We start from the raw sequence: 18,873 nt of genomic DNA on the forward strand, positions 1-18,873 counted from the left end.
TTCCCCTTTAAATTCTGCACTCTCTAAATGACTCTCTGAATTTTTACATTGTAATAAACTGGAAAGACAGAGTATTCGGCTGGGGCCGAATAGAAAGAAATGATTCATCCGGAGCCAAATGGCTATTTTTCAGATGGAATTAGGCTGAATAATCACTTGACGTCCAGGACACCTCTACCATTTATTTGAATACTAGTATCTAGGACAAGTATCAGAGGCAGATAGGACAAATCCCGGTGCATGTGGTGGAGTCAACATCAGAGAGCAGGTCTCCAGTGGCACAGGTAAGAGCTAACCTCTTAGGTCAAACTCCAACTGCATGCAGTATTGCTAACCTCAGAGGGACAATGCCCAGGACAAGGGAATAGAAGTTCCATACGCTATAGGAGACCCTCTCCACATGCACGGCAGAAAAGGTTTAGCCAGAAAAAACAACCTCTTGTAAAGGGGCAGAACCGCAGACATGGAGATTGTAAAATATGAATCCAGACACCACCCGAGAGATTCTGGATTGTCTTATTACACTCCACAGACCCTTATGGACTGAATGACAACCTGGAACTATACAGTTGCATTTGCTTGGTTTAGTGCATGTGGTTAGATTGCCACATAGATAATGGAAACTCAGTTTGGTTTCTCCTTCCCAAAGTCATAATGAACATAAACATTATAGAAATGTCTTAAAGATGTATTTGATAAGTATGTTGAAATACTCTCTCTATATATTTTTCTTAATTAGGTATGTTATAGCAAATAATTTCTTTTCATACCCAAACATACAATACAAGACATCAGTAGTGAAAAAAAGCTAAAACGTCAATAATAACTTCAGACAATACATTGTTTACAGATAAATATGATTATTACTGTACTATTCACTAAAATATGGAACATTGTGTGCTTTGGCTGATATATCCGAAGCAAGTCCTTTAAAACATGTGTCTTACCTTAGAAACTTAATCAATTCCATGTTGCATACATTCACGTTCATTTACTTTCTTATATGTAATCTATATCCAACTGTTGTTTCGAGTAATTGTCACATGCAGGAGTTTAGCACTGACCAATGCCTGCAAATTATTTTCATATTAGCGTGTCCATTAACTCTTTGGCTATATTCCACATGTTCATTGTGGCCATGGTTATCAGGATAGTATTCGCCTGCATGCAACTGACCCAGAACATCATAGTTTCCTTGCTATTTTCGTTGTATACCATTTTGCCCAATATCTAACATAGTTCCTTCTTTAGGCTCTAACCAAGCCGACACATTGGGCCTCATTAAGACCTCGGCGGTAGCCATGCCGCTATTGGCGGCATGGCTGCCGCTGAAATCGCGTCCGGGTCCTGAGAATGAGGAATTACCGGGCCATTCCGAGTTCGGAAGGCCCGGTAATTCCTCCCTCCAAGGACCCAGACCCGGTCCTTCCCCATTCCCAGTTCAGCCCCCATAGGGCTGAATGGGAATGGGAGAGGGAGCAAACAAGGGGCCATTACGAGTTGGCCCGTTGTTTGCTCCCTCTTCCCCTCGCGGGACCCGGAAAGCACCCCTGGTTTGACCAGGCGTTGCTTCCTGGGTCCTGCGAGGGGTCCTCGTAATGAGGCGGTACGGGGTAAACAGAGCCAGCAACTTTTACAGCGCCTTTTACCCCGTACCGCCAGGGTCGTAATGAGGCCCATTCTCTTAACTCGCTGTAGTTTTATCCGGGGACCTATTACGGCTAGGCAAAAAAGCCCCTCCTCAATAAAGGACATGGGCATTTTGATAAGTAGGGTTGAGGTTTAGCAAATATAAAGGTTTGTGCAATCCCGTCTTAAAGAGAAACATTTTTCACTGCCTGTTCCAAGTTGGTCACAGCATCCCATCCAAGGCTCCTCTTCCGCATTTGGGTAGCGAGTATGTGTGCGTCCCGAGCTAAATCCACCCTCCACTCAGTTCTTGTAAGAAAATGAATGCATACTTTAGTGAGCCAGATACATTTTTTGTTTTACTTATCCCATAGTTACTCTCTCAATAGTGTGCAAAATCGGTGTATTTCGTTGGTTCTTAATTTTGAGTCACGTATTTAATCTTCGTGGGAGGCTAAGCCAAGTTTGAGTCTGATTATATTTAAGGGAATAATTAAAGCTACACCCATAATTCGTCTTAATAAGGCGCCTTCTAGCCAATCAAGCCACTTATTCTGCAGGGATTCCCAGGCCTCAACGTGATGAAGGCTACTAGGGACAACCCTTAGTTTATAGGCCAATAGGAGCCCATGGATGTTATCTCCTGCATGGGAATGAATATGGCAATTTATTGCTATTAATTTACTTTTAGCTCCCGTTTCAATCATTGCAAAAGTATACTGTCGAGTACGTTTATCTGTAATTAATGAACCAAGACATTTATAGGTAGAGGTCGTTTTAATTATCATGTTTACATTATTGGCCTCTGCACTTCTCAAAGATTTGGACCACACTTTAGTCCTGTTAACACTATCAAAAGCTTTGCTCTAGTCCGCAAATACAACATACAGGGTGGGGGCATTACCTCTTTTAGCTGTATTAATGAGGGTATTCAATATTAAAAGGTGATGAAGCGTGGAACAACCGTTCCAAAAAACAATCTGTTTAACATGAAGAACATGACGATTTTCGGGCCCATAGATCTAAGGTACTCAATAATATCTTGTCTTACACTTGGCAGCCATGTCAAGCATCAGCAACAGGTGAACTGTGCAGGTTTCTCTCTAGGCCCGGGTTTAAATATTGCTATCAATAGTTTGCAAGAATTTGGAATTCTATTTGAATCCATGACATCATTAAAATAGTCAAACAGAATTATCCCCCAAACAGTGGGGTCCTCTTTGGCAACCATGTTTGACCGGCCATCCTAAGGGCCCCTGTAAGCCCCTCAATGTCTTTTATCGTATATTTACTAAGGTCGGATTTCTTTTTTGGGTTTATCCTTTCAGTATCTTGCGGAGCAGAAGTGTTTGCTAAGGTATAAGCCTCCCACTTGTCTGCAGCGTCATTATTTAGTAAGGCCATATTGGCTCTGCGCATAGTACCATTTACTAAGGCTCAAATATTTTTCGTGTCCTTACACGCCCAGATTTTCAGCATGGTCTGCCATTTTTTTGTCCTAAGAGAAGATTTATGTTCTCTTAGTCAATTTCAATATCGATTCTTAACGGAACTTAAATGAGTTTAACAACCCATGAAAGGGTCTTAGACTTAAGAATTATGCACAATTCTCTTTTAAGGAGATGTGATCTTTCAGCTATCATATTGCCACATGTATCGGATCTGGGGGTAAGCAGTAATCTTCCCTAAGGGCCTTCAGTTGTTAATAATTACCTTCATTCGATTGTCGAAATCCAATGGTGAACCTAGAATCAGTTCTTGGTCAATTGCTAACACTTGTTCTATTTTATGGTGTAAACCTGAATATCGTGTCTCGCCCGGACCAAACGGTTTCCATGTTTATTTATGGAGAGTGTGCCTCCCATATATAATTTAGGGGGTGAGCCTCTGTATATGATTAGTTGTTTTTAAAATGGCATGGTCACTATATTTAATTAAATGAATTAGCATTTTCATAATTCTGTCCCAATAAGGAACACCTAAGAACATGTAATCAAAAATCTCTTGTTTTGCGCCCATGCACCAGATAGGCAAGTGAGAAGTAGTGCCATTTGTGTCCTTGTTAATCATATTCATTCTGTGTGCTACCATACATTGTATCAAGTTAAGTCCTTGCTCCCCTCCCTTAGTAGCGTGTAGAGCAGCTTCAAATATGCCTGAAGCCTCTGGCACATAATAATTGTCGTCATTCATAGGGCCACAATATGGTGTTAAGCTCCCGTTCTAAGGGCTTGAACGGTGGTAACAGCCCGGCGGCCCGAGGTAACGGCCCAATCAAAGCAAGGGTGTTTAAAGAGGGCCCTGGGACATTACTACCCATTCCAGCCCCTGGAACGAGTGCTTAACGCTATTAGCACCCATCCAAGGGGCTAGGACGGGGCTTGCAAGAATGGATTGTCTTTCCATGAATGGGGTGCCTTGCAGCATCCGGTTCTGGGAAAGGAAATACTATACAAAGAGGACACCCATGGAGTCGGATGGCAGGGCTCCATACCATCCCCTCTTCTCTTTCCATGATAGCTAAACAGCTCAAGGAGAGAAGCTGCAGGAGCTGCGGTGGCGGTTACTGCAGCATCAAACAAGTGAGTACTGAGGGGCGGGGGTCAAAAGGACTGCAGCGTCGGTGGGTGAAGATGGCAGGCTGGGGAGCCGGCAATCAGGCCGCTTGGAATGTGGGCTAGATGGGGGTATCAGCCTGCTTTATTAGCCTTCTGATTGGCCGTCTCCCACCCCCCAGGATGCTAATGCGTTACAATCCCCACCTATTATTATGCCCAGTTTCTTATTTTCACATTCGAACATCAATATTTGTTCCTCTATTTCTCTCAGTATATTTTCTAAGTAAACTCCTTCTGGGGGATTATATATATATATTAATAATCAGTACATTCCCGTTTCTAACACATGCACCAAAACCGCCATGACGTATGGACTGTCATGGAATAATTGAACTTTCTCACTACCATATGAGTTCTTTATGGCAATTATGCCTCCTTTAGGTCGGCCGTTAGGGCCCTTCAGTGCTGGATTATTTCTTCTATGACACCCGTCCTATGTGGGCAGCATTTTCAGCCAAGTTTCTTGTAATAAGGTGCAATCAGCATCATCAAAACTATTAGAAGTAAGTGAGTTCAAAACATGATTATGTCCTCCTGCATTCCATGACAGTGATTTTTAGATCAAAAAGCTGCACGTGTGGTTGTCACCTCTTCCCCTTTTACATATCAAATCCCCCCTTAAGAAATGTTGTAGCATGCGTTAATATCAAGGTGACTCTTTTAGATTATTAGCAATGAATTGCAGGTAGTCTGGGGTCAGTAGCTTCTATAATTTCAACAATGTCTATATCTTTTGTGGTGATCACACGCAATTCAGGTGCCAAATGTAATAGAGATTGAAAGTTATGTCTATTGATTGCCCCTTCCTCTTCTGGATCAAAAGCATCTTGTGTTATAAGAGTAGAGCTTTTATTCTGCACCTCTCAGACATCCTTAAGGTTAATATAGGTCTCTGTGTGTCAAGTTTTTGCTCCAGCTCTTTGCTTTTGCAGTATATTAGGAGGCATGCTTTCCATAGATGTTCCTGTTGTTATAGTGGATGGCTTTAGCAATTAATGTGAGTTCCTGCCCCTTCCTATTGTATGCTATTTGGCATTAGAAGCACTCTCCATAGTTAAGACCTCTGTCACCAGGCGCAAAGAAAAGGGTTCACATGGCCCTTCCAACTCCATGTTGAAACTAGCTTGGGATCTAGTGGGGCTGCCTGCTCTGGCTCGTTGATCTTCTGTCACGTGCCAGAGGGGCATTCAGTTTATACTGAATTAGCCAGCTGTCAAGGTTGTTTATTTTGTTTTTGGCCAACTGTTCATTTTTCTCCACTCCTCCCAACTAGTGGTGAGTTTTGGCATTGCTGGTTGGTGTCTTGAACTGCTGCATGTACGGAGTCTAAGAGTTCTACTTCGGATTGTCATTTGGACTGTTTACTGTGCTTTTCCTTTTTGCCGCAGGCTTCTTTTTTTCCCCTTTCGTGCTCCTTCTGTTTGCTCGTCACCCCCAACAGAAGGTTCATGAGAGATCGGTGGGGGATCATCCTGTTTAGAGGAGTCTAAGTCAATCACTGCTGCTCTGATGTTCTCTTGAATAGCCTGTGGTGACTCTTGTTCTGAGTCTATCATGTCCTCGGTATGTTGTCCTGCCCGATGGGCTCAGACGAGTCCTCTTCAATATACTCTGCTTGTACTCACCTTACGGATTGCTTATCGATGACCTGCCCCCCTAATACTAGTACTATGTTTTGCAATAGATGTTTAATGCTGGTCAAGGCTACATTTTGGTCTTCCTGGATGCTTTTCAGAACCCATATAAGTGTCCATCAGTGGTTTACCTCATGTCTCATGCTCCACCGAACACAAGCACGTGTGTCTCTCATGCATCGGGGCTATCTCCATATTACTAAGTTTGTGTCCTGATGGAGAAAAACGGGTCATAGGATGGGACTTAAACTCAGGTTCTCAAAAGATTTAGAGAATACTCGCAGATCCATGTCTATGAAAGTACTGTGAGTTGGGGAAACAGTTTAGAAATCCGACGGCCTTTTTAGCTCAGCATTAAATTTTTGTAGGCTCGAGCACAAGTCAGGGAGTGAGTTGTTATCAATGGCCTATGCAACCGTGCTATAATTTGGCCCAAAAAAGACCATGATTTTCCCCCCGGTGGTGCCTTCGGTGTTTATATCACGCACAAATTGGTAGGGTTGCTCAAGTCCCGGTCGGCTTTGCAAGTTATATGCCATTGGTCACAGCTAGCCAATTCCCCATACAAATGTGTACCCTCATAAAACCCTCAGAAAGGGAAACTCGTAACACCTACCTGATCCCAGTTAGACTCTGGCAGTGGGTAGCAGTGGAGTTTATTTTTAAATTTTATTTTAATTGGTTGTTTATAACGCGCTTAATACCTGAGTTTGGTTTCTAAGTGCAGATCTGGGATTCAAACCTCTGTTGAATCCCTATTCAAACCTCAATTGCTCTGCGTGGTCTTGCTTCCAAGACCAGCATGTTGCTCCTCTGCTGTCCTGCATTCACAGGTTCTCTGCAGATCCGCGTTCGGCACTTGCCGATTTTAAAGACCTCCTTTTCCGAGATGAAAATGAGCAATTCAGCTTCCCAGAAGTAGCAGGAAGAAACTCCATGTACCGATGCATACAGGGCAGCCTCCAGAAGCAGAATGCACTTGCCGCACTTCATGCGCACTTCAGACATGTGCAGGCTTTTAAAGCCCTCCTTTTTCCAAGAAGTAAATGAGCAATTCAGCCCTCTAGAAGTTACAGAAAGAAACTTCAGGTAACGATGCACACAGGGCATCCTCCAGACACAGACTGTACTTGCCACACTTCGAGATTTCTACTTCTGCCCAATAAAGTAAGCTAATGTGTGGTTATCATCCATAAGGCTCTCAAAAGATTCACGGTTTGGTTCTGGTACTAGGCTTTCTGAGACTAACCGAATATCAATAAACTGTATTTGCACCCGGCGAAGGGCACTCAGCGAATCAGGTGGCTGCAACAGTGGGCCGGAATTCACAGTATACCGCCCGCTGTTTCCAGCCACCTGAGGCCCTTTCCCGTGGGTTGCCATCTTTTTTTCATTTGTATGTGGGGAGGCAACAAGGAGTCTCTCCCTGTTGCCCCTGTTGCCTCCTCTCCTCCCCATCCTCCCTACAAAGCATACCATTTCCTTTCCCCTTCTCCACTCACTTACCTGCTGGACCCGATCTTTGTGCGTGATCCAGGTCCTCCTCTCTCCCATAGCAGCTACCATGGAAATGGAAATGAGACTAGGTCCCTTTTCCATTTCTTTTATTGGGAGATTGGGTTCACGCAATAGCGTGCAACCCATCTCCCGAGAATCCAGAGAAAACAAATACTATTTGCACCATGCGCAAACCCAGGGGTGTGAATAGCAATCTCACCTCAGCTGGGGGTCTTACGGTCGGTAACCTGCCGCAGTCCCCGCCGAAGCCCTTGCTTCGCTTGTGCCTGGCTAAGCTCGGGATGGCAGGTCGTTACCGGCCATGCATGCCCCTGAGCTGGAGTGTGATTGCACTAATATCCTAAGTTAAACTTGTGTATTGAGAACATTCTTGTAAGTTGTGTTTTAAGTTATTACGGTACAACGGTTTTTGCAAATGTTTTAAATATTTCCTGGAAAGCGCTCAGATTATGACAATGCCAAAACATGTAGATTGTGGTCAATATGTGCACTTTAAAGACTATTGTCTTCCGACACAAATGCTTGTAATATAAATAGTGCTATAATTAAATACATTGATTGGATAGTATTACTACAAAATTAAAGAAAACGATTAAAATCTGTTTGATAAAACATATTTAAAACTCTTTGACATATATCATCGGTTTTTGTACCCCTTAAATGTGCTGCAATATTTTGGTTAGGTCACTGAAAGCATGAATTCTATATAGAAGTACACTTTGAAAAATATTTTTATTTGAAATTATATGAGGACAAAATAGTAAGATACACCAGAAATTCTAATATTACTAGCTGAAGAGGAGCAATTTTGTGCTGGGCTGTATGTTTGAGCTCTGCGCAGATTTCCACTCCTGGGCCTCTATGAGAGTTGCGGATGAGGGACGTTACCACACAGGCCTCAAGGTGCATGGAAGCATGTGATGATTGTGGATATCCCAGTGAAATTGAATGAAGAGTGCCAGTTGAATTTTCAGAGTGCAAGGTCTGATTACTTTCCATGGACAAAGGCAGGTACAAGATGCTGTTCTAAAGCTCCTGCCGCATGTTGCAGCCCATCCTCACATAGAGGGGCTGTGACCCTGTGAAAAGGAGCATGTACTAAACGTGATGTGAATATGGGTGCAAAGCCAATACACATGGAACTATGGGACGTAAATAAATCTTGTTCCTGAAATCCTGCAAATAGCTGTACACTGTGATACAGAAAGCAGGTGGAAGAAAGATGTTGCTTGCTGATGTCAAACTTGGCAGTGCTTTCAAAACAAATGGAAATTTGTGCTAAGGTATCTACCACTGTGTTGAGTGTCAGTTTACAATTATTCCTTAATTTAAGGAGAAGGTCCAGATAGTGGGGCCATATAAGAGGTAGGTGCACATAGTGGGGCCCGCATTGAGCAAGGTGCTCCTCTGAAAATGACTAATGATCCAAATGAGGTGCCCACCTTTAAAAACAGAGCGGAGTGTGTGTAAGGAGCGAGGCAGCCCTGAGCTTGGTCAGATAAAATGAAAAGATCTCCGTAAGATTTAGCTTCTGTTATTGCACGATGAAACAACACAGTTCTGAGAAAACTATGCGAGGTGGATGGAAGACATACTAAATAAGGTTGCTGTGGATGAGTCAGGAGAAGGGCACAGGGCAGATCTTCTCAAAATTGAGTTGATGGAGGCTCAATAAAAAAAAGCTCTTTTTGCGTCGTCTACATAGTTTCACACTTAAGTCTCTGCACCCAGAACACAACGCTTTCATAACATTGTTTTGTATTGGTTTTCACACACTAAATAGACATTTAAACAATTAAACATTGAAGCAAAACTCCACCTTGACACTAACATTCCTTGCCCAAATAATCTTTTAACATATCTCAATTTTTTTTATATGCTCCTTGGACCCTTAAATCTATAATCGTTTTATCCATCAATGGACCATAATTCAGATATGTCCAGCTGAGGCTAGTGACCGCCTTAACATTTCCATTCTCGCAATTATAGTTGATAAACATTGTTAATAGTATTCTTCTTAGGAATTGTTGTTCCAAAACCTCTCACGTGAATAAATCCCCAGTGTGGTTAGTTATTAATTTTGATTGTCCGCAACCCTTCCTGCCAAAAATCTTGCATCACTTTACGGATTGCTCTAATATGTATTAACGTTCTTTCTTCCTCAGATTTAAAATATTTACCTTGTGTTGAGCCCTTTTTTGCCTACTATTCTGAAATATAATGTAGTTTATATATAATGAGGTATTGGGATTTGACAAACAAGGTCACACATACATTATTTTTGCTTCCCTTTCACCATGTATGTCTTGTACGATAATGTAATATTTTTCACTGAAGTTTTGCTTGGATTCTATTTGCTCTTAATGCCATCCTCAAACCCATTTCCCTATTCTCAGCCACACCAATCCCTTCCTTAGAAAGGAATTAATTCTCTAGTTCTGGAATGCTGATAATTTGAAAGGTCGGAATTTTCACCATATTCCGACCAAAGACAGTAAATATAGCAAAATAAGACAGAAAGACTAGAACAAATCATCAAGAGGACCATGACCTAACTATGACCTTCCCCAACAGTCCTAAGAACAAAACATAGAGTGGGAAAGGAAGCACTGCATCACAGGCCCCAATGCAATGGGGGAGAAACAGAATGTTTCATCACTACACACTGTCCACCAATACAAAGAAGGAAGCACAATGCCCCACCACACAAAACTACAACTAAACAACAGTCCCAAGGATGTTCACCCCACGGAAATTAAAGAACCAGTCAGGACAGAAGGATACGAACGTCTGAATACAAACGCTCACCAAGATGGATCCACTAGGACAACACTTCAACAAGACCCCTACCCTGAACTACTCAAAGCCTTAACCGACCAGGGTCACACTAGATCAACTGAGAATAGATATCACCCACCCAGTCCCACACCTGAAGATTAGGTTCAGACGCACCCACCAATCCAAACTATACTCGATAGGATACAGTTGGATCAGCGCAACACCACCAAATCGAGGCGGATCAATTAAGCTATTTCACGTTGTTGCTTGGAGTTTGGAAAGAGCCCCTGAAATCAGACTGTTTTGATCCCCCTTATCACTTGATGTGACCAAGTCACAAGTCTTTTGAGACCAATGTGGAGATGTGATTACTTGCAAGAGGCTTCCAGGGTACACATAGTCATGTTCATAATGCCGATGCACCTTACTGTAGTTTTCCTCTTTTTTTACACATGCAAAATCACGCTGCAGGGCACGGCCATGTTGTGATAATCTTATCCGTTGCCGCATCACCCAAGGTGGACTGCCCTGGTAGCACTAAATCATATCCCCCGCCCTGAAGTTAACATCACTAGATGCGTACCGCCCATTTCACAATGCCAATGCACGTCTCATGTCAACATTCTCTGCGCTTCAGCTAATGACGTATCTCCATGGAAATGGCAGGAGGCCTCTTTCCTCAATAAGTATAAACAGACCGCTTCTCATCAGACAACATCAGATTTGCTTTTCCAATCATTCCACTTTCTTTTTTTTGAGTATTCTGTGCTTTGTTTCTGTGCTCTGGTCAGCTACCTTCATTGCTCGTAGCCTGTGCAAACAGATACTAGTACAATTACTATCCATTTTTATTTTGCCCTATAATGGCAACAATACAGCCCTACCAGTATGAGCTGGAGTATCCCGAGGTGGAATTACTCGAAAGAGAAAGTTGTGGAAACGATGGGGCTTCGGACTGCAATTGGGACGACGATTCAACAGATCAAGAGCCTGAGCCTAGTTGCATGGACGGCGTTTCCACCTGATGTATCTGCAATCGGTGTGCGCTAATGCCAACTGAGGAGGAGAACTGCTGCTGCAGAGAAAACTCTGGATGCTTGTCCTTCATATCGGAAGGCAAGATACGGCCGCAATGCGTTACCGAGCTGCCATACTTCGGGGAAGCCTGCCTCACAGTCCGTGTTGAGGATTATGATGGTGCTTATGCACCAACTTCGAGCAACAGTTCACCCTCGCAATCCAAGTAACGAGTAAGTGTACTCGAGTTGTGATGTCACTTAGGCCACTACCATTTCATGGTTGTCTCCAATATTGTCATAACTTTGATCTATCAATGCCAAATGAATGTAGTCTTGCAATTCTATACATCACTCGCAATTTGGGGAAATCATAGTGGTCTCCTTATGTTTATTTCATGTACAGCATGAAGCAATATTTCTTTGTGTCCCAAATGTAATGGAATGCATAGTCATTCAATATTGTACAGTGTCTAAGTAACATTTGTACTGGCAACAATGCCATTGGATGCAAGATTTGTCATTGTCAACTAAGATTTAATACACTTAACTTGTTAATTTAAAAACAGTTTTTATCTTTCTCTTTCACAGGTGTTACAGGCTGGTGGCCTATCGTTCGTTTACATGGTGGCTTCATGGGAGGCTTGGACACCGCGTTCGACGAGTATTACCCGCCTGTGTCGTTTGTGCCATTAGAGAAACTTTCCCCAGTGACAGCGGTCAGCAGAGGGTATTTTCCTCCCACGATGTGCTCCAACCAGAAGTTTATAATGTGTAGGAGATTTGTGCCATCAAAATCAGCAACAAAATAAAACACAATGGAACTTTTATCAATGGTTGTTTCAGTTTTTCAGTGAATCAAGTGTGTCTCAATTCAGCAGTGTTCGGGCCCTTTATTACATCACCTGCCTTCCCTCAGACCCTGTGTCTCCAACCAGGCTCCACTGAAGCAGGCTGCACCCCTGCAATCCACATAAGTGTGTCTCCATTCAGCAGTGTTTCGGCCCTTTCCTGCACGCCTCAGGCCCCTCCATCCATCCCTCCAGAATCAGTGACTGTTTGCACCTGTGGCTGTGCCCTCCCAATGGGGGCTGGCAGGGGTGGGAACAGCCAAGGTGCCAAACACCATGTACACTTCAAAGGTATCTTACGTGCAGGGGTCATTGTTCACATGTCCTCCCCAGACCCTGTGTCTCCAGCCAGGCCCCCCTGAAGCAGGCCGCACCCCTGCAATCCACATAAGTGTGTCTCCATTCAGCAGTGTTCCGGGCCTTGGTTGCACGCCTCATGCCTATCCATCCCTCCTTCATTATCAAAGGCAGTTGGCACCATGGATGTGCGCTGCTAAAGAGGGCTCGCAGGGGTTGGAACGGCCAAGGTACCAAACACCAAATACACTTCAAAGGTATCTTACGCGCAGTGGCCATTGTACACATGGCCTAGCCAGACCCTGTGTCTCCAGCCAGGCTCCCCTGATGCAGGCCGCACCCCTGAAATCCACATAAGCGTGTCTCCATTCAGCAGTGTTCCGACCCTTTACTGCACGTCTGAGGCCCCTCCATCCACCCCTCCAGAATCAATGACAGTTAGCAGCTATGGCTGTGGCCTCCCAGTGGGGGCTGGCAGGGGTGGGAACGTCCAAGGTGCTAAACGTCATGTACACTTCAAAGGTATCTTATGCGCAGGGGTCATTGTTCACATGCCCTCCTCAGACCCTGTGTCTCCAGCCATGCTCCCCTGAAGCAGGCCACGCCCCTGCAATCCACATAAGTGTGCCTCCATTCAGCAGTGTTCTGGCCCTTTCCTGCACATCTCAGGCCCCTCCATCCACACCTCCAAAATCAATGGGCCTCATTCCGAGGTTGGAGGTAGTCATGGCGCTGTTAGCGCCATGACTACCTCCAATACCGGTACCGAGTCCGCCCTCGTTCAATGGGGACTTACCGGTCTATTCGACCTTTGCGGGACCGGTAAGTCTCCATTGAAAAAGCCATTCCCCATTCCCATTTCAGCCCTCATAGGGCTCAATGGGAAGGGGGAAGGCACTAATAATGGTACCGCAAATTGCGGTACTGTTATTAGCTCTGAAGTCCCTTAACGGGCTCCGTCCATAACGCCTGGTAAAACCAGGCGTTAAGGAAGGGACCCGCTAAGGGACCTCGGAATAGGGCGCAAAGGGATTACCGGCACCGATGTCCTTACCGGTGCCCGGTATCCCTTTGCGCCCACCTCGTAATGAGGCCCAATGACTGTTAGCACCTGTTGCTGTGCCCTCCCAATGGGGGCTGGCAGGGGCGGCAACGGCCAAGGTGCCAAACACCATGTACACTTCAAAGGTATCTTACGCGCAGTGGTCATTGTACACATGACCTAGCCAGACCCCATGTCTCCATGCAGGCTCCCCTTGAAGCAGGCCGCGCCCCTGCTATCCACATAAGACCACGCCATATACACGTCATTCATTCACATACCCACCCACGTTTCTAATTCTTTCTAAACCACTTGATATTTATCATTAGAACATCTTTGAGCACTGTAAGTCAACTCGTAAACGTGCTACCTGAGAACCTCTGTGACCAATGTGATACAGCTCATCATTGTGCTACCTGTGAATATCTCCCTGTTCTCCTGCTGCTAACTACGCTGCTTGCTGAATCTTACTGTTTGTTGGTCAAGGTAAAGGCAGGTCACCTAATCATATCTCCTTGATGTTTAAATTTCTATCTATTTCAAACGAATGTACCCAGTAGTGTAATGTTCATTCATCTCACTGCCATTGACTTGATTTTAATTTGTTATGTTATCGATATATAGCAATTGTCATCAGTGTCAAGTGGGATCGAATTGCATCCTTCGCGGACCGTGTCTAGAAGCATGTTTCCTTTTGATGCACGATAGGACATTCGATGGATGAGTAACATGTTACAATTTGCATCACATCAATGAATTGTGTATGAAAGTTATCCTATAATACAGCCGGCTACGCTACACAGGTTTTGCTTTGGTGACCAAAACATAGATTGCATAGAAAAAGTGTATGATATCATTCCATCTTTCTCACGCTTTTATGCAAAGTAATTTTCTAATAATGTTGACCTTTTTACAGAATTTCCAACAATGCCTGCATGTACGGTTTACGGTTGCTGCTCTAAGACCCATAACAAACCTAAAGGCACTACAATCCATGTATTCTCCAGAAATATAGATCTAATAAGAGAATGGGTCAGATATTGCGGATTTACGACGGAAGAGATTGAAAGTAGAGCCCATGAAGTCTTGGGGGACTCGAGGGGTGATCGATTCGGCATCTGCAGCCTGCACTTTGCCACGAATATGTATGATCAATCGCAGTACACAAAGAAGCATCAACTCAGAACGTCTCGTAAATTGCTTCTAAATGCAATTCCGACTCTATTCATGCACAGGCTGCCTCAGGTGAGTCAGGATTCCGGATTTAGCTGTAGGCCTTGGGGTACTGAACAGGTAACTACATGGACCGATTGGTGTTTTAGGTGTAAATGTCCCTTATAATACTTTTTAAATTTACGAGATTGTATTGCTTTATATCTGAACCCCATTTTGCTAAACATCTGTCCTTGGTTTTAGGAGCATCATAAAAAATGATTTTTGGGCACAGATAACTATGCTATAGTGCCCTTGGAAATGAGCATAATCTTTTGGTAATCGGTCGCTTTACATGTCAATTTCTTAGGTTATCATTTCTAAATTAAATCTAATTTTCCCTTTACAACTCTGTGACAATGCACTGAATGTGAAGGAGCAAGATTCTGAATCCATGTCTTCTCTGGAGTCAACAACAACTTTGAGAGTGCATCAGGTAGTTTTATTTAGCTATTCAGTTCCGGAACTGTTTTATGCATGGAATTTGAGATAATATGATCAAATTTACGTATCCTGTCGTTTGTTTACATAATGGGCCTCATTCCGAGTATGGCGGTAAGGGATAGCGGCCACCGGTAACGAGACCGGTGGCGGTAATTCCTTACCGCCATACTCCGAGTTCCCTTTGCGCCCTCGCCCTTAACGCCTGCTTTGAGCAGGTGTTAAAGTCTAGGGCGCAAAGGGGCCTCCAAGCCAATAACGGTGACCGTGATGAACAGTCACCGTTATTTGCATTTTCCCCATTCCCATTGAGCCCTATGGGGGCTCATTTGGGAATGGGGAAGAGCCTTGGTGAATGGGGAATTACCGCCCCGCCAACCTTGGAATGGGGCGGTAATTCCGCCATCCACCAAGGCGCTGCCGGTCCGGGTACGGCGTCAACCAAGGCGTTAATAGCGCCATTGGTTAGCGCCGTACTCGGAATGAGGCCCAATGTTTCATTTATGGGATTTTATTGATTTTTACTATTGTCTGCATCACAATGTATGTTTTCAATTTGTTTCATCCCTACTAAAACAAATACTGTGTTACAAGGGGATGCTGGTACTTCGACTAAAATTACATCATCCTTCGGAGCTGATTCAGAGCCAGAGGAATGCGTACTGACAGTTGCCTCGACTGAAAAAAGTAGGTCCTAGATCTGATACCATTAGACAGTTACATTATTATAAATGAGCATCTTTTGCAAATTGCTTCAGTGCAACATTTCAATCAGTGGGTTTCGTACAGTCATCTTTGATCGAGTAAACTAGCCATTAATCAGGTGAAATTTGAAATGTATATCTTGACTAAGTGACATACACAGTGTACGAGGGTATCTGTGTAAGCCAAGTGTGTGATGGAATAATTTGATTTCAAATACAAATTACTTATTTTTAATGAATACTCTTTTCTAGGGATATATACAAGATCGGGATATAGAAGAGGAGGTACGTGGATCTAAGTTGTCGGGCCAGCTTGCTGTGAATTTGTTACAGTGAAGAAGAGGGTTTCACAGAAAACCAAGAAAGCAAAGGTAACTAACAAACAATTTCATTTCCAAACAGTGTTTTGTGCTGTTACCTTCATAACATGGTTTTTTAAAAAAAAATCTAAAGTGCCATATACTGTATGTTCAATTTACATTGAACATGTTTTTCCAACCCGTCTTCTAGTTACGCGATGGTGTACGAACTATGCAGACACAGACAGCTACAGACATCAGAGATGCTACTTGCCAAACTGATTTCACCATGGAGCAACTATTATTTGAGTAGCAGTGTGTTCAAATCAACAAGCAGACTCAAGATACTTTTGCCCAATGGCCAGTAAATGAATTGAATGTGACCGGCGAAGCCAGCAAAGTGTTGTTGGACCATTGCTAAAATGCAAGAGCTCCACCAGATGAAGATGAAACTGAATGTAATGAAGATGTTTTTTAATTAGTCGCAGACCACTTGACACAATTGACACCCGCCAAAAAAGGGCCACCCAAAAAACAATCAACGTTGATGTTTTCTCCAATTCGTGTTCAAGTAACAGAAGCTGAAATAACAGAGACTGAATCATCAACACAATTGACAGAGGAACTTGCCAAAGATCTCAACTACAGTTTGTCCAGTTAGACTGATATGTCAACCACAGTTGAGTCAGAAACAGCATTCATGCAGGATGATAGTCTAATAAAGGAGCCCAAATACATTGTATTTGACAGCTGCTTGATGGAGATTATAATGATGCTGAAATGTGTGCATCCAGTGAGAGGGGAAGTATGTGGGAAGCTATTGGAGAATGTGACTCGTGTATCACAAGGCAGTAACCTCAAAATACAAGCCACCTGTGAAATGCTCCATGCACATTTTTCATGGTCCGCTCAACCGAAGCTGGTGAAACTGCCAGCTGGAAATCTACTGTGTGCAGCTGCTTTACTTTACGTTTCTGTCAATTTATGGGACTCCAGTTCCTTCCTAAAACACAGTACTACAAATATCAATGTCAATATCTATTCCCTGCCATTAGTGAAGCTTGGAAAATTGAACACATGTCTATTCATAGTACATTCTCCGAAAAACGGTTCAGGCAAGCTGGCGATGGACAGTGTGACAGCACTGGATTTTCAGCAAAGTACTGCACATACCACTTTCCGGACATGGAAACTAAAAAAAATGTGAGTTTGGTGGTCGTGCAGGTGTCCGAATGTAAATCCTCAGTGGCCATGGAGAAACTTGGTTTTATAAAATCCCTGGAAGATCTCGAATCGAGGGGAATGCAAATCAACCTCATAACCACAGACAGACACATTTCAATAGCCAAGACAATGAGAGAGCAGTTTCCAAATATTTGCCATCAATTTGATGTATGGCACATTGCAAAATCAATCAATAAAAAAAATCTCAGCTGCAGGAAAAAAAAAAAGGTTCTGAAAATATTTTACAGTGGTCCCAGTCTTTCAGCAACCATCTTTGGTGGAGCTGTCACAGTTTAGACAAACTTTATAAAAGGATACAGTCGTGTAAAGGATACAGTCAGCATCCACTCTCGGGAAGCCCTTCCGCTCTGGGGTAGCTTGAACGTGCAGCGAACCAGATTCTTTCCGGGACACCTTGCACGTGATGCTAAACAAGACTTCCCCCCCAAGAGCATAGCCTGTAGGAATTTAATTATAACTAACAGGCCAGGGGCTTGAGCGAAAAGGCAGGAGCAGCGACAACAGAGCTAAGGGAGCAAACAAAACAATGATTCAATAGAATAACTAATGTTATCCAAAATGCAGCGACCAGCCACCCACAATTACCCTCTCTTACCTGCTTAGCCAGAAAGAAATCCCACAACCTTATGTAAGTCCAAACACACCACGGAAACCAGGTGATGCAGGAAGAAGGTCCCAGTTGGTAGAAGTTAGTGCAGAGATTCACCTAACCCGAACGGCACGAGGGCGCCGCTAGTGTCCAAAAAGCAATCCCTTGTTCAATTCAGCAAATCGTCGCTGAAGTGAAGGTAAGCAATCCAGGTAGTGGCCAGTAGAATCAGGAGAGCGTTCATATAGTCACGTTGATGCGTAGAGTGATGTGTTTTGTGACAAAATGAAAAGTACCATTAAACAATCCAGAATGCGTAGAATATTGAAGGGGAATTAGGAAGTCCGTGGAGATAGCAGCCAGAGATAAACAAAACTTAATTGGAAGTTCAGTGATGAGGAAGCAAATCCGAAAGCGTCACAACAAACAGGAGCAGGAGAGAGCAATCCGTATACAAAGCCAGGGGTTCGATTACCAAAGGGAAAACAGTCGAGGGTTTTGGCGCCAGAAATGGTAAGGGAGGAGACGTATGGAATAGTCCTTAAAGCAAGAGCCGGGTCCAGGAGATTCAGAAAACAGGATGACGAGAATCGGGCACTTCAACTAACTGCTTAGTTTTAGGAGCACCCGTTGCATGGACAAGCTGAGTTAAGTACGAGTATCTTTCCCAGGACGTGAGACGCGTTGTCGGCGTGTCATGTGATCGCGAAAAGGGGAAATGCTGGGAAATGTAGTGCGGCGTGTCCCGCGACTTGGAAATAGTCGCCAAGGCAACTTCCACATGGAAACGGATGACCCTAGTCGTCCGTGTGCAGGAACGCGGGGCATGACAGTACCCCTCCGCAAAGAGCGACTACCCCTGCGGGCACACAATCTTTCCAAAAAGAAGGCACGCAAAAGCCGGGGTGCATGCACATTTGAGGCCGGTTCCCAAGTTCTATCTTCGGGGCCGTAACCTTTCCAATCAATCAGGTAAGATCGTACTCCGTGACGCAGACGA

This window comes from Ambystoma mexicanum, chromosome 1p (assembly GCF_040938575.1).
Source record: "Ambystoma mexicanum isolate Mex_15411 chromosome 1p, UKY_AmexF1_1, whole genome shotgun sequence".
Taxonomy (NCBI): domain Eukaryota; kingdom Metazoa; phylum Chordata; class Amphibia; order Caudata; family Ambystomatidae; genus Ambystoma; species Ambystoma mexicanum.